The following is a 9678-nucleotide window of genomic DNA, read 5'->3' as shown; positions in this document are numbered from 1 at the left end:
ACACTCTCACCAACAGTGTAGGAGAGTTCCTTTTTCCCCACAGCCTCTCCTGCATTTGTTGTTGTTGGTTTTCTTGATCCTGGCCATTCTTTCAGGAGTGAGATGGTATCTCAGTGTGGTTTTAATTTGCATTTCTCTAATGACCAATGATGATGAACATTTTTCATGTATTTATTTTCCATTTGCATTTCTTCATCTGAGAAGTGCATATTCATCTCAGATGCCCATTTTTGGATTGGATCTTTCAATTTTGGGGGTCTGAGTTTTTTTTAATTCTTTATATGTTTTAGACAAGGGTCCCTTGTCTGAGAGAGAGTTCACTAAAATCTTTTCCCAGTTTGTGGGTTTTCTTTTTACCATGCTGGAGATTTGTTTTGACATGCAGAAACTTTTTAATAAGAAGTGGTCCCAGCTATTGATTCTGGGAAGTATTTCCAGTGTGGTTTGAGTCCTGTTCATGAATTCTCTACCTACTCTTATATCTTCAAGGTTTCTACCCAATTTGTCTTCCAATAGATTTAGTGTTTCTGTTTTAATATTCAGATCTTTGACCCATTTAGATTTTAATTTAATACATGGGTCTAGCTTTAGTTTCTGGCAAATGGAGAGCCAGTTTTTCCAGCACCATTTATTAAAGAGACTGTTGTTCTTCCAGTAAACCTGCTTGGCTCCTTTATCAAAGACAAATTGGTTGAGTGTGTTTGTAGTTGTGGTTGTATCTTCTAATCTATTCCATTGATCTTCACCTCTGTTTTGATTCCAATACCATGTTGATTTTCCTACTGTTGCTTTGTAGTATAACTTCAAGTCAGGGATTGTGATGCCTCCTGCTTTGTCTTTGCTGCTTAGAACTGTCTTTGCTATTCTAGGTCTCTCCTGGTTCCAGAAGAAATTTAAGAGTGATTTCTCTAGATCTATAAGGTATGTTGATGTTTTTTTTTATTGGGACTGCATTGAATCTGTATAAACAGTTTTGGGAGAATGGCTATTTTCACAATGTTTGTTCTTCCTATCCATGAGCAAGGGATGTCTTTCCATTTTCTGAGATCATCTTCAATTTCCTTTTTCAGTGTATTATAATTTTCACTGTATAAATCTTTCACTTCTTTTGTAAGAGTAATTCCTAAATATTTCATTTTTTTGCTTGCTAATGTGAAGAGTGTAGTTTCTCTTATTTCTCTCTCTGTGATTCTGTTGTTCGTGTATAGGAATGCTATTGATTTCTGAGTATTGATTTTGTATCCAGCCACATTACTGAATTCATTTATTGTATCTAAGAGTCTTTCAAACGAGTTTAGGGGGCCTTCTATGTAGAGTATCATGTCATCTGTAAACAATGATAATTTAACTTCTTCTTTTCCTAAATTTACCCCTTTTATTTCTCTCTTTTGCCTAATTGGTCTCGCTAGTACTTCCAGTACTATATTAAATAGGAATGGTGATAAAGGACATCCTTGTCTTGTGCCTGATTTTAAAGTAATGGCTTTCAATTTTTGGCCATTTAGTATGATGCTGGCTGTTTGTTTGTCATAAATGGCCTTTATTATGTTGAGGTAAAGACCATCTACTCCAATTTTCTGTAAAGTTCTTATCATGAATAAATGTTGGACCTTATCAAAGGCTTTTTCCGTATCTATAGAAATGATCATGTAATTCTTACTTTTGGCTTTATTGATATGGTGGATTACAGTTATTGATTTACGTATGTTGAACCATCCTTGCATTCCTGGGATGAATCCCACTTGGTCATGGTGTATAATCTTCTTGATGATTTGCTGCATCCTATTTGCCAATATTTTATTGAGGACTTTTGAATTTGTGTTCATTAGGGAGATCGGTCTATAGTTCTCTGTTATAGTTGGGTCTTTCTTAGGTTTTGGTACTAGAGTAATATTTCCTTCCAGGAATGACTTAGGAAGGATTGCTTCCCTTTCAATTTCATTGAATAGTTTGAGGAGTGTCAGCATTAGGTCTTCTTTCTTGTAGAATTCTGCAGTGAATCCATCAGGGCCTGGGCTCTTCTTGGTGGGTAAGGACTTAATTACATTTTCAATTTCATTAACAGAGATTGGATTATTCAACAGTTTTACATCCTCCTGATCTAGCTTTGGTACTTCCTATGTTTCTAAGAATCTGTCTATTTCTTCTGTGTTATCAAACTTTTGAGAGTAGAGGTTTTCAAAATAGGTGTTGATGATCTTCTGTATTTCTGTTGGGTCTGTAGTGATTTCACCGTATTCATTTCTTATTGCATGAATTTGAGCTTTTACTTCCCTTTTAAAAATAAGGTTGGCTAAGGGCTTATCGATTTTATTTATTTTTTCAAAGAACCAACTCTTTGATTCATTGATTCTTTGGATTGTTTTCTTAGTCTCTATTGCATTGATTTCTGCTCTGATTTTTTAAAATTTCCTCTCTTCTTTTGGCTTTGGGCTTGAGTTCCTTTTCTTTTTCTAGCTGTTTGAGGTGTAGCATCAAGTTATTTATTTGTATTCATTCTGTTTTCCTGATGTGGGAACTCAGTGCAATAAATTTTCCTCTGAGGACGGCTTTCATTGCATCCCACAGATTCCAGTAAGTTGTATCTGCATTTTCATTTTCTTTTAGGTATTGTTTAATTTCTTCTTTAATTTCTTCTGTGACCCACTGATTACTCAAGAGTGTGTTATTCAGTTTCCATGTGTTTGCGAGATTTTTGCAGTATCTTTTATCATTAATTTCTAATTTCAGAGCGGTATGATCCGATAACATGCAAGGGATGATTTCAACTCTTTTGCATTTGATTAAATATATTCTGTGAGCTCATACATGGTCTATTTTAGAGAATGATCCATGTACTGCAGAGAAGAATGTGTATTCTGATGTTGTTGGGTGGAACATTCTTTATATGTCTATGAAATCCATTTGTTCACAGGTGTGACTCAGTTCTATTATTTCTTTGCTCATTTTCTATCTTTTGGACCTGTCCCTTGGTGTCAATGGCGTATTGAGGTCCCCTGTTACAATTGTGTTACTGATAATTTGAGTTTTCATTTCTGTTAATAGTTGTTTTATATAACTGGGTGCTCTGGAGTTTGGTGCATATATATTTAAGATAGCTATCTCTTCCTCTTGGAGTTTCCCCCTTATGAGTATGTAATGACCTACTTTGTCCTTTATGGTCATTGTTGGTTTAAAATTCACGTTGTCTGCAAACAGAATGGCTACTCCTGCCTTTTTTTTTGGATTCCTGCTGCATGAAGTATTGTTTTCCATCCTTTGACTTTCATTCTGTGAGTATCCTTCTGAGTTAGATGGGTTTCCTGTAAACAACATATGTTTGGATTTTGTTTCTTGATCCATTCTGCTAGTCTGTTTCTTTTGATTGGTGCATTGAGACCATTTACATTAATGGTTATTACTGTTAAATGCTGGTTTATTGTTGACATGTTATCTCTCTGCTGTTGCATCTTTATGTTTCTGTTCTGTTTAATTATTTGCTTTGCTTAGTGGTTTTTTCCTTTGTGTATCTCAACTGTCTTTCAATATTTTTTGCAGGGTTGGTTTGGTGTTCATGACGTTCTTCAGCTGTTCTTAGTCATGGAAATATCGTATTTCACCGTCAATTTTGAATGATAGTTTTGCACTGAGTCACACCTGTGAACAAATGGATTTCATAGACATATAAAGAATGTTCCACCCAACAACATCAGAATACACATTCTTCTCTGCAGTACATGGATCATTCTCTAAAATAGACCATGTATGAGCTCACAAAAATCTCGCAACATCAGTCTTGGTTGGAAATCATTTTGCTTTAGGATCTGGAATACTTCACTGCATGCTCTTCTTAACTTTACTGTTTGTGCTGAGAAGTGTGCTGTGATTCTGATAGGTTTTCCTTTATAAGTGATCTGTCTTTTCTCTATGACAGCTTTTAATAATCTATTCTTGTGTTGGATTTCTGGGATGGTGATTATTATATGTCTGGGTGTAGTTTTATTTTGGTTATGACTATTTGGAGTTCTATGTGCTTCACTGATCCTAATGTCGGTTTCTGATCTCATGCTTGGGAAATTTTCAGCTATTACTTCTCTAAATATCCTCTTGACATACTTTATGTTGTCTCCTTCTTTTTCATTAATCCGTATCATTCTTAAGTTATTTTTTTTGCATCATCTTGCAGTTGTTGAATTGTTGTTTCCTGATTCCTTGTTATTTTTAAAAGATCTTTTCTTTTCTGTTCACTAGCTGCAATCCTGTCTTCAAGGTCTGAAATTCTATCTTTACTTTCATTAAGGCAGTTTTTACAACTTTCAGTGGAGTTTTTTATTTCCTGTATATCTCTGTGCATCTGCATTATGTATTTTGTTTGTTTCTTATATTGCTCCTCTAGGGATTCTATCTTTTTGTTTAGTTCCTCCAATTTTTTAAAATCTGTGTTTTCTTTAGATATATTCAGAATCTCTTTCATTTCTTTTATCATTTCTTCTTTTACCTGGGAGAGTATTTCGAGTTTGAATTTCATTAAAGCTTCCTGGAGTTTCTTGTTAATTTCAGTAGTTATTGTGTACAATATTTGAGGTGAATGGCATATATTTTCTTCTATATACATTGCTCCTAGGGTTTCTTGAGATGGCCTGGAGGTTTGAGCTTGTAATTTGGTCTTTCGTTTTGTCATTTTCCTGTATTTCTGTGTTTCAAGTGTTATTTGAAAGCTTCCTCACGGTCTGTTGGAAATCCCCTTCTATGTTTGCAGTTCCTGAGACTCTGGCACCCTGTTACTCCAAGCCTCTGGACCTGCAGAACCAATGGTCCTCCTCTGCCTGGTGTTCAGAACTCTGCAGTTCCAGATAAGCTTGGCCTCAGGGACACTGTGCACCCACCTGCCCTTTGGAAGCTCCACAGCTCTCCAATTGCGGCCGGGATATGGAGGCAGATGTAGACGCCTGAAACCCACCTCTCCACTTCACTGCACCCGGAAGCCTGGAGGGTCCCAAACAGTCTGGGCTTTGGGCAGAGTGTGCTGAGCACTCACCACTGACGGTGGTGCCTCTGGAACCTGCAATCCTCCCCTGCTTGCTGAGACATCCACAGTCCTCCAGACACATATGGAGGCTGATGCAGGTACCCCAGATTCACCCAGCCCCTCCTCTGCACACCGATGGTGAAGTGCGGGAGTCCCAAACAGGCTGGGCTCAGGGAATGGCGTGTGCCCGCCTACTTGTTGGAAGCTCCACTGTTCTCCAAGTGCAGCCAGGATGGGGAGTCAGAAGTAGAGGCCTCAAACCCACTTCTCCACTTCACTGCACCCGGAAACCTGGAGGGTCCCAAACTGTCTGGGCTTTGGGCAGAGTGTGCTGAGCACTCACCCCTGGCCATGGTGCCTCTGGAACCTGCGATCCTCCCCTGCCTGCTGTGATATCCAAAGTCCTCCAGACACATGGGGAGGCTTATTCAGGTGCCCCAGATCTGCCTAGCTGCTCCTCTGCACACCAATGGTGAGATGCGGGAGTCCCTATCATGTCAATACTTAATAATCCTTTTCTTTCTTTCTTTCTTTTTTGACACAGAGTTTCACTTTGCAGATCAGGCTGGACTTGAACTTACTTTGTAGTTCAGTCTGGCTCAGGACTGGCAGTGATCCTTTTGCCCAGGCCTCCCACGTGGTGGGAGTACAGGCGTGTGCCACCACACCTGGCTGCATTCTTAAGTATTATGGAATTCTCATTGCTTGCCCATTTAACTTTAAATTCTTGAGTAAACCTTTGCTTAGTATTTTGCTGAAGTAAATACTAGAATGTTAATGCATTCTCTCTTCTATATGCAAGCAGATGGAGCCTTATTACTGTGGTGTTTGGGTTAGCTGATTACGTTAGGAAATATGCAGCCAATTTCAAAAGCTGATGGGGAAAGAAGCATTCATTAAAGTCCAAGGTAAGTATGTGAAGCTTATTACTTGTTAGTTATTTTTGATAGTCCCGCTGTTGCTGGTGGTGTTTGGGGTCATGCTATAAATCATAGCAGTGCAGTTAGAATTGTACTGAAGCTGAAGTCAGGGCTAGTCTGTTAGAAGTTTGGTTTTCCAGATTCATGACTCTGCAAGTGGAGAGGTTTAGCTACTCATCCCTCAGGAAACATTCAGCATAGCATGCTTCTTCAATATCTGCTTGGCCTCCTAGAGACAGGCTACACAAGATTCATGGCCCTCTGTTTCTCTCTGTGCAGGTGGCACAGCACTTGGGTGAAAACAGATTTCACTTTAACTGATGCTTGAAACACGATTGGAAATAACTCCATAGAAGCATGATTGGACATGCAAGGAGGGGAAGCTTCTGTCTTTATCCTATGATAAGTAAGATCTGAAGCATGTGTTACCTGGAAAATCTGAAGATTTTCACCTGAGAAGGTTTTTCTACCTCTACTACAAAGATCCCTGGTGCATACCTACTGTCTTCAGCTTTCAAAAGACTACCTTCAAGAGGCTCTAGATAGAATGGAAACATGTAAGCGAGTGACCTTGTAAGCTTGCTTCAAGGTCTGTGCACCCAGTGGGTATGAGCAGGACCTCTTTCTTTTGCAACAAGATTGGAGAACCAAGGACAGAGGGAAACAGGCAACAACTCCAAGAGGCAAGTAGGCACACACACTGAAGGGACAGGAAGGCTGGTTATAATCATACCTGGAGCATGAGACCTAGGATTTTCTTCTCAAATTCTGATGTCCTTTCCTTCCTCCCTGCCTCTCTCTAAAAACTCCTGAACTTATTCTGACTCCTCTCATTGGATGAATTTCTGTACAATTTTGAAGATACAAGTATTGTGCTTAGGATGAAGGCAAGACTGAGAGAAAGAGCCTTGAAGGTATTTGATCCAGCTGCAACATGCAGTGCCCAGGTGAAATGACCTCTGTGTAGTGTGCAGACTATTGTACCACCTGAGCTGGCTAATGGATTGTTACAAATGCCCTGTCAAATGAGAATCAATGTGGTGGCCCTGTTCATCTTGCTATCCCTTGAGTTTTATTTTCAGAGGCTCATTCTGGCTTCATAACCAGCAACCCACCATCCTACAGGCAATGTCTTCTTAGGCTCATTGCTCTATCTATGCCTGGATTTGATCCCAAGTACTCAAGTTCCAATCAGAGTGGTCTGTTTTCTCTGCTCCAGATGTCTATGCTCATCTTGTCTTCCAGAGATTCTGTGGTCACCCTCATGGTCCATTATCACACACTGGGGCTGATGATGGGTTTTGTGTCTTTCCTTCTCGTTCTAATCTGCCTCTGGTGCACATCTAAAATGCTGCTCTCCTTTGCACCCTCATCTCTCCATTCCATCCATGCTTCCTATGTCCTACTGGGTAAAGTTCAGTGTCTTCAGCATGGTTGTTAAGGATCATCATGAAGAAGTCCATCTCAGTGCTAGATTTTTCTTAACATTAATGTGAAACCTGAGGAGTCAGCTCTTGAAATGGGCTAAGCTGCAAACTGTGTAGCTATGACAGCTCTGGGCATGAGTTCTCTCCATTTCCCTGGTGTGTAAGTTACTTTCATTTCTAAGTTCAAGGATGATATGCTTGTGATCTAATTTGGACTTCCAGTTTGCACTTGAAATCTCAACTCGCATGGCCATGTTTTGTGAGATGATGTTTTTTTCATGTTTGCCTGGTCTTTTCCAGGGGATCCTTGAAAAAGAACTCACAGCTTTTCATTATAGCCCTGTCCATGTGGTACTGTGCATGGAAAAGACGTTAACCAGGGGAAGGATAATGGCACAGATTTGTCTATTTCTTTTTCTTCTCCTCTTCTCAGGTTCACTCTTTTTAATAAGCAAGGCACTGATTGCCTTTCCTTGAAAATATGTGCCTGTTGTCAAAAAACTTCCATCTATTTACCTTTGAGATTTTTAATCTACTGACTTATGGGACATTCTGAAAATTAATTCCTAACCATTTTCACATACTGTAAATATCTTTCTGTGATTCCACTTTGATCTCTCCCAGCTTAATGACCACCATATGCTGGGAAACTCAATTTGCTGCTCATGTATGTCTGATCTGATTAGGTTACTTGATGCTTTTATTCACTTTGTCTGAATAAAGCAGCCAGGGGCCATTTGAATTTAAACTGACTTTGGGGGATCCTCTTATTGACATTTAGACATGGGTAGAGACAGCAGTTGGAGGAAGCAAGAGGAACTCCTGTTTGGGGCTTTCCAAAAGAAACCTGTCTTAGCCATGTATGTAGTCGCACACTTTTAGTAGACATTTAAAGAGTAAAAATAAAATTAATTTAAACAAATACTTTCCTTAACTTCATATGTCAACATATTATTTCAACATCTAATGGGTATAAAATACTAAATTTCTCAATGTCCCTTTTTATTTTAAACCTTTGAAGTCAGCCATGAACTTTTTACTTATGTCACATTTCAACTACAACATGTCACATTTCAAAGGCTTGAACACCACATCTTGTGAATGACAATCGTATCAGATGGGATCGATCCAGAAATCATTAGCTTTCTGTAACATGGGTTTTCTCAAGCACCATACTATTGACATTTGGACTACACTAAGAATTCTTTGTCGAGGCTGTGCCCCATGAAGTATTGGATGGATAGCATTGTCCCTGTCCTGTCCACCTGATGCCCATTCATAATATGACAAGAAAAAAATATCTCCAAGTGAAAGACACAACTGAAAGGAATTGACATGAGCATTATGATAAATTATCTTTATTTGAATTATCAGAAATCATCCCTGACTCCTCCCAGTGTCCTGCAGATTGTTCCTGAGGAAGTGAAGCAGGTAAGTGGAGATGTTGTGATGAGTGTTTCCTTCCAAAGATTCTAGATGTTTCTGTTCCCAACTGAGCCATTTAGTATGATGAATTAGTTGTTGACTGGAAGACCTGTGGATTGTAGAACTCTTCTTGCCAGCTCCTTTCAAAGTTTCAGCTCATCATGCTGAAAGCCGAAGTAAACACTTCGGAGCATGTGCCACCAGTACTCTTGCTGCATGTTATCATTGCCATGAGTACAGTGTTCACAGAACTTATTGGAATGCATTGGAAAAGTGGCAGCAATCAGAGCAAAAAGGGGGAAACAAACCTCTCTTCTTCCCTTATGTTGTACTTAGGTTCCCCGCTACCCAACTCTAGGGTGGGTGTAGCTTTCATGCTATCTCTGTGCTCTCCACTTGAAAATGTGGAGCATATTTACAAAGTTAGGATCCTGGCTCCCTGCTCAATCTCTTGTCTCAACTTGTCTCAAGTTGACACAATACATGAATCATAATGAACAGTACCTTTAGTGTAGTCCTGGATACGGGTATTTTAGACGAGAAGCCTCTATTTCTGCAAGGCACCATTAAAGACAAGTGTGCATTGTGTTTATATTGTCATTCTGTCATTGGTTTGCTAGAAGCAATTCATTTATTGAAGGATGAGCATTCAATCACTGTGAAATATTTTTGTTCTAGAGGTTTGATTAAAGATGAATTTGAGAAGGAGAAAAGTCTACTGTCCAGAATAAAAACTGAGAGTTCTAATATGGAATAGAATGAGAAAGTTCTTTAAATATTAGAATATGTATGTTCCATTCTGACCTACAAGGGCTCAGAGTATGACTTCTGGCATATATTTTATTTTTGTCCAGACGTTTCTTTTCTTACAGTATGAAAATTCCAGAGGACACAAAAT

The 9678-nt window shown here is 39.0% G+C and overlaps 1 long non-coding RNA gene across 1 annotated transcript; it reads left to right on the top strand.

The window, feature by feature from the left end:
• The first annotated feature begins 795 nt into the window (after positions 1 to 795).
• LOC134475107 (uncharacterized) lies at positions 796 to 8103 on the top strand. Its single transcript, XR_010046057.1, has 4 exons — positions 796 to 921; positions 4739 to 5692; positions 5814 to 5916; positions 6208 to 8103. It is a non-coding gene; the product is annotated as an uncharacterized LOC134475107 (long non-coding RNA).
• Positions 8104 to 9678: the final 1575 nt, after the last annotated feature.

Source organism: Cavia porcellus, unplaced genomic scaffold, assembly GCF_034190915.1.
Source record: "Cavia porcellus strain 051 isolate PalLab524CR breed Dunkin Hartley unplaced genomic scaffold, mCavPor4.1 scaffold_61, whole genome shotgun sequence".
NCBI lineage: Eukaryota > Metazoa > Chordata > Mammalia > Rodentia > Caviidae > Cavia > Cavia porcellus.
The sequence above is the reverse complement of the archived record's forward strand: the minus strand, read 5'-3'. Positions and strand labels throughout refer to the sequence as shown.